The 7,274-nt window shown below is 43.1% G+C and overlaps 1 pseudogene; it reads right to left on the bottom strand.

Annotated features, from left to right (window-relative positions):
- Positions 1-292: 292 nt before the first annotated feature.
- On the bottom strand, positions 293-6,895 carry LOC130829823 (stabilizer of axonemal microtubules 2-like; annotated as a pseudogene).
- Positions 6,896-7,274: the final 379 nt, after the last annotated feature.

Here is a 7,274-nt window from a genome sequence, read left to right as displayed (position 1 = left end):
CTGAGATAAGCTACCAAACAGTATGCTGGGACTAAAATAGTTCAGATGGGAATGTACATTATTCAGCTCCCGGAAATGCCTATCAAAGAGCAATCTTGGTGAAAATATTAATACAAAATGGATTTTAAAATCCTGATTTCCTATAACACATTTTCTAAATTTCTTGTTTAAAAAAATTTAAAAATGATTTGTTTTAGCTCTCATAACGTTTTTTTCTACTATAGAAAATTGGTTTCACCCTTGGGAAACCAACACTCTGTTTGTTAGCTTCCTTTTAAACATGATTCGATGATTAGAAGGGCTTCCCTGTGGGGGCAATCTTGTGGAAGAATTTATGAGCTCAGGAATTTGTGTTTTCAAAGATGTAACCTGGAGGAGAAGGACAGCTAGCAGGGCAGATTTCCTGTTTCTTTGGTGCATACTCTAGAGAGGCCAGGGTTACATCATCAAATGGAATAGAACTCCTGAAGGGAACACTTACAGGCTTGCAACTCTCTGTTGGAATCAATTCATGTGGCACGTAGTGAGGTCTGAAAGTGCTCAAAGCATCAAATTTTCCTGATGGGTTGGGAATCAACTGCTCCTTCTTAATAAGTCCTTGACCACAACTTTCCCATGTGGGAAAATCTTCCTTCATCGTGCTTTTTCCTTGGAAAGGAAAGCTGTGATTTTTCCTATGAGAAACTGGCCTGATGGGAAGAACACGTTTGGCCTGATAAGAAACATAGTCGAGGTGGCTTGTGCTGTTTAATTGCATGGTACCTGTGGGAGGGACATACTCTTGCACTTTCTTGACGTCAGGTGGTGGGATTTCCCATGGTTGAAAACTGTCACGGAATTCAGTGCTTCCTTCAAATTGAGCCTGTTGGGCCACTCAGGTGTATGCAGGTCTGCAGATGTTTGCACTTTCACCAACAAGACCCTGAAAGTCATATCGGTGAGTTGTGAGATCCTCGAAGGGTTGGTCGGCTGGCTTGTAAACTTCTTTTGCCCTTGCAAACTTGAATTCTAGCTGGTGAGGTACGTAATGAAGGTGATGACATATCACCATTAAAGGGGCTGTAGAACGTTTGACCACAGGGCTGGGTTTAAAGCCGTGCCTAGGCTTTATCTACCAAGGAACATAGTCATCCTGAAAAGTAGTTGAGTTTCCAACTTTCACAGTAGGGGGATAATAAGTTTGTGCTGGTTTATAAAGTTCACTTTTCTGAATGTCCCAAGCTCTTATAATATCTTGAAAATTAAAAAAAAAAAAAAAAAAGAGTACGTTTAAACACAGGAAAACAACCAGTCTCTAAAGGTCATGCCTGACTCCTCTCTGTGCCGTCCTTCCGTTTCCTTTAGAAACCTGAACACCAGTCAAGTATGACGTTTCCCTGATTCCCCTCAGGTTTATTTTTTTCTTCACTTCCACTTTCCTCTTCCTAGCTCTCCACTTTAATGCATCTAACTTTCCATGTTCAGAGTCTTCTGATTACACATGGGAATGGAACATCTGAACCTGATTGTTGATAGTTTCTGAAAGACAAAAAGCTTGTGTTTTGGGTGAAGACAGAGTTTAGGAGATTGTGGTTGCATTCCCAGGAACTGGTTGGCGTTTTTGCTATAACTTATAAAATGCTAAAGTAAAACATAAAATCTTAAGATTAACATAAACTCAAAGGCCCTGATGTGTGGGCAAAAGTGATGTGGACATTACTCCTTCCTTTGGAGGGACTCCTCAAAGGAGAGAAGATTTCAACTCCACTGTATCCTAGGAAGCCCATAGGACACCCTGAGCAAACATACAGGACGCAAGGTAACTAGACAATCCCAGAAACATCACCGGCTTCCACTTTTCCTCCTCAGGAAACAGACTTCCAGGCATTCCTGAAAGATAGAGGGTCATCTAGCGGTGAGGGGCCCAAATGGGGTGCTTTCTAAAGTGTTAGAAATTGTATATGGAATTTAGAAATGAACATCAGAGCTGAGTCCAGCATTTAGTGTTAAATACCTTAATTCTGCTTCCCTGCAGCTTACCTAGACCATGGATGGAAAACTGAAGTGCCTATATTTCAACTGAGGGTTATTTAGGTTTTCCATTTCTCCATGAGAAAGGTAGAAAGCTGAGAAATGCTACAGAATTGACTTCACTCCAAAAGATGTATTTCTAAATACCAAAAATTAACTTATAAAAGACAGAAGATATACAAGATAAAGAATTAGACTCTAGGCTAATGTCCAAGCAATGTTTATTGGAGAGGCCAAAACTCAAATGCTTATTATGTGGATACCTCCTTTGAAGAGAAAAATTCCTCAGCCATAAGCATTTGCGCCAAGATGGCCAAGTTTTACACCAAATGAATACTCCCACCACCCTCAAGCTAAGGATGTTTGAATAAGAGTGGATACCTGACCTAAGAGCAGGTGATCTTTCGGGTAGTACACACCTGGCAAGAAACAGCCTGGCAAGAAACGATGATCTGGGTCAAGCACATCCTCATTCTTGTGAACCTGAATTTGACAATACAGGACCAGATAAAAGTGGGAGAAGAATGTAAAAGGATGCCATGAAGCAGAACTGGAGAGCTATGGTGAGTTGAAGACATCAAAACAGACTTGTAAGGAAACAGAGGTGATATATAGGCACAGGAGGTCAGTTCATAGAATGGCAGCCAGAGAAGATGTGTAAAGGGAAGGGAAGATGCTGTCAGAGAAGCCATGTAGCTCATGGCAGAGATGGAGGGAGTAGCTCTTCCCTCAGGTTTCCCCTGTACCTGATAGCTTTCCATTTCCAGTTCACATGAAGCTTTACCATGAACTCGCTTTTTCTTGAGGCACCATGAAGGAATCTCTGTTGTTTGCAATTTAAAGTGTAAAACTATAGCACTCTTTTTCAGTAACTGAAAGGAAACCATAGGATGTTACTGAGGGTCTATGGTTCCAGCTAAACATATAGGGAGAGTCTTTGTTGCTATAATGTCTATGAGAAAAAGATGTTAATTTCATAAGAGACCCTAAATAGAAGAGACTATTTCTCCCTTACCAAACAACTTTGGTTTTCAAAAAGGAAGCAAGAATCTGGAGACTGAGAGACAACGTTAGAATAGCATGAGTATCAGTTTCGGATAACTGCAGAAGACTGACTTGCCTCTCATAAATATTCCTGTGCTCATCTGCCTGGAAAATTGATTATTTGTTCCAGAATATTTTTTGATAACATTCTACAATACCTTTAAAACATCATAGTCTTTATTAATATCATCTGTTCTTAGTATCCTATGACACTCATGGGAAAAAAAACCCATAATGCCATCTACATCTAACAATGCAGTCTGGTCATTTGGCAACTACAGTATTGTCCTTGTGAGAGAAGGGCAATCCAGTTTCCTCAGCTCATTCTTTTGCTCTCTAGTCACTAAACTCTAGACAGGAAGTTTGCTTTCTTCTGAACAGTTTCAAGTCCGTGAGGTGCTTGTGTGTGTTTGCTCACCATGAACGCTTGTAAGCAGAGCTGCATCGCCATCCTTTCCATAGTGAGCTGTTCTAGGTTCCCCTTTGAGGAAAAAGTCCTCAGCTGCATACGGGAGTTCTTTCTCTTGGTAGTTGGGACTCTGTTCCCTGTGCTGTCTTATGGCACCAAGGAATCGGGACCAATTTTCATAGAGTCAGGGAGCTCCATCCTTTCTTTCTCCATCTATACGTCACCAAACTGGCCTCACAGTTTTAATCCTGCCTGTAAGCTGATGACTCCCAAACTAGAGTCTCCACTCCAGACCTCCCTTCAAATCCAAGCCAACACATCTATCTTCCTACGAGACATTTCTATTCAGATGTCCAAGAGGTAAACTGAAGTTTAGTACGCCCCAACAGAATTCACCATCTTGATCAGACTCATGTTCCCCCAAGAGAACACACCACCAACAAAACACATACTATTTTGAGTCTGGTATCTCAGGTAAAGGTTTCACCCAGCCAGTTTTCTCTCCCTCACTCCCTTCTCCCTGCTTCATTTTCAAATCCTGTCAATTTTACCTCTGAAATTTTAATTTTTTCCTTCTTGAGGCAAACATGCAATCAATGAATAGCAACCTGATGAAATCATCAAAAATTAGAAAAAGGAAATAGAAGAAACAATAATGTAAACTAAGGTTCTATAGGGTCTATAGTGAGATCCTTATTTTCATTCTTGCTATTTGTAATTAGTGTCTTCTCTCTCTTTCCAACCGCCCCCTTACTCAGTGTGGTTAGGGTTATTCAACTTTACTATCCTTTAACAGAATCAGCTTTTTTCATTGATTTTTCTCTATTGTTTTCCTGTTTTCAGATTCATTGATTGCTGCCCTTCATTTTTTCTTTCCTTCTACCTTGCTTTGGGTTTAAGTTGCTCATTTTTCTGGTTTCATAAGACGGAGGCTTAAGCTATTGATTTAAGACTATCTTCTAATACAAACATTTAATGCTATAAATTTCCCTCTAAGCATTGCTTTAGATACATCCCACAATTTTTAATATCGTATTTTTTCATTTTCATTAAATAAATATTTTGGGCTTTATGGTCCATGTGGTCTGTGTCGCAACTATTCAGTTCTGACATGGTAGCATGCAAGCAGCCATAGGCAATATGTAAATGAATGGCATTGCTGAGTTTCAATAGAATTTTACTTTTTGTGCAATGTATAATTTGTATATGAAAGCTGGATAGTGTATGTATTTATCTCAGTCTCTACTGAGATAAATAGTACTTATGTGCAGAAATGGATGTACATCTTCATTTGCCAGGCCTTGAGTGAGTGGGGTTAAGTCAGCTCAGTCAGCAGTTGAGCTAGGTTTGGGTTTTGCCGTTGCCATGCTTATCTTCAGCGTACCATCAGCTTTAAATTCCACTGGCATTATCTTGCGCTTTGGGTGGCGCTGGTTTTCTTCACTTCTGCTGCATCCACAGCTTTAGGCATTCTCTTTGCACCTGCACCTGAGAGAATGTCTCTCTCTGTACCCTTGCTTCTCTCCAATGGGAAACTATTGTTGCTTGTTATTCAGTGCTCAGTAATCTGGTGTGTGTGTTTGGTGGTGGTGGGGTTCTTCTGTGGTGCAGGTCAAGGCTCAATCTTAGGCAAAACCTGTGTCCCTGGGCCTCAGTGGTGGGACTCTTTCAGTGTTTCTGTCTGTCTCCACAATGTAGCTATCTAACGGTTGGGCCCAGGACAATTTCCTCTTCTTCCTTCAGGTTACAGATTTGTTGTTGTTTTTCTTTTCATTTCCCCTGTGATCTCAGCTTTCTGAAGTATTCACGAATATTTATGATTTTGTATATTATCTGGCTGCTTCTTGTTAAGTTGGAAACACTTTTCTAGCCATCCATATCCCACTCAGAAATTAGAAATCCTCAGATTTTCTTTATGGTCTAGTTTTAAATTCCACCGTAGATTCTACACATGCAATTTCTTTAACAGATATAAGGCTATTCTGAATTTTTCCTTCGTGAGTTAGTTTGGCAAATTGTATTTTTCAAGGAATTTATCCATTGTATAACAATTATTGGCATAAGTTTTCCATAATATCTTATCTTTTTAATGTTTGAGTTTTAATTGTAATATTTATTTCACTTACATTTAATGTAAGGTATGGTCTTGTTTAGTTTGACTATATTGCTATTTGCTTTTGGTTGGTCCCATATGTTCTGGGTTCCCTTACCCCTTACTTCCCATCTTCTTTCGGACTAATAAAGAGTATTCTTGTTATTCCATTTTCTCCATTAGCATTTTAATGACAACTTTCTGTATTTTTAGAATAAACATGCATTTTTGACTTATTAGGGGATCTTTTTGTCCTAGTCAAACTTTAATTGATGTTTTACCACTTCTAGAACAGTGGAAGAAGCTTTCAACAGTTTAATTCCATTTACATCCTTTTGCCTTTTGTGCTGTTGTTATAATTTACTTCTATATTGGTATAAAATCACCCAACATAATTATTATTGTGACTTTAAGAAATCAATATCCTTTTATATTTACCCACTTATTTACCCTTTCTGTGTGCTTCATTCCGTCCTGCATTTCATGCTTCTCTGTGGAATCACTTTCCTTCAACCTGAAGAACTTTCTTTTGTAGTATGTGTCTGCTTCTAACAAATTCTCTGCTCTTTTTTTTTCTCTAAAAACGACTTTATTTTGCATTATTTTTGAAGGATATTTTTACTACATATTAAATTCTGAGATTCACTAGGTTTGAAATTCTCAGTGTTTTTTCCTTTTAGTATTTTAAAGTGTGTGACTTTCTGCATTAAGTATTCGGGCCACTGCAGGAGTCCAGTTCTCATCCCCCTCTGCCCTCTGGACCAGGGGCTCGCTGGCAGGGCGGGACCCATCACCCACCCAGACGGCGGGTCAGGCGAGGGGTCGCTCTCCTTCCGTCTCAGATAACTTTCCCTCCACCGCACCCTGCGAAAACCAGCAACAACTTCCAGGGTGGGCACTGCAAGGCAATTCCCCTCCTCTTTCCACCTCAGGCCTCTGCTGAGCACCTAACCCCCCGGGGCCCCGTCTGAGGACGCGGAGACCCAGGGGACCGTGGCGGCGGCGGCTCCACATCCGCGCGCCACGGGGACCCGCACTCCCACCTCTCCCAGGCCTTACCTGGCCTCCAGGACTTCTCTGCAGCTCAGCAGCCGCGGCTTTCCAGAGGCCCTGTCCCCGGGCAAAGCTAACCCTACCCCCGAGAGAGAGCCGGTAGGAAGCAGCTGCGCCGCAGACGCACGGGGGACCGGCAGGTCAGTTGCGGGAGGCGCGGGCTGGAAGGCGAAGGGGCAGGGCCGGCGGGCCGCGCTGGCGCCGACGGGCTCCGGGGCCTCCAGGCTGCGGGGAAGAGGCGGTGGGGCCGGGTGTTTCCCGCGGCTGCAGGCGGCTCTTCGCTGCATGGGGGCGGCAGCCCGCGGGGCGAGTCCGAGGTCGGCATCCCAGGCCCGCGCCTCTTCTGCGTGTCTTGAGGTCGGTCGCGCGCAGTCTCCTTGGAGCGGCTGCTACGTGGCTGTCTCGCCGCCCCTGCAGCCCCACGTGCCCTCCGCCCTAGCGCCGGCTCGCCTGCGCAGCCGTGTCTTCCCGCTCCATCATCACCCAGCTCCTCTCCCAGCTCAGCAGGACCGAGCTCCGTGTCTCTGCTCCCAGCCGACCCCTTCCTGGCCTGGGTTTTCCCTCCTTCTAGCTTCCCACGTGTATGGGTGTCCAGGGGCTCCACCCTCCTCCGGAAACTGGGTGTTTCCTAAGTGTGCGGTGCGCAGGCTAACCCTTAAGCCGGTG

The sequence above is a fragment of the Hippopotamus amphibius genome, chromosome 10 (assembly GCF_030028045.1).
Source record: "Hippopotamus amphibius kiboko isolate mHipAmp2 chromosome 10, mHipAmp2.hap2, whole genome shotgun sequence".
NCBI lineage: Eukaryota > Metazoa > Chordata > Mammalia > Artiodactyla > Hippopotamidae > Hippopotamus > Hippopotamus amphibius.
This window is presented reverse-complemented; position numbering and strand designations above follow the sequence as displayed.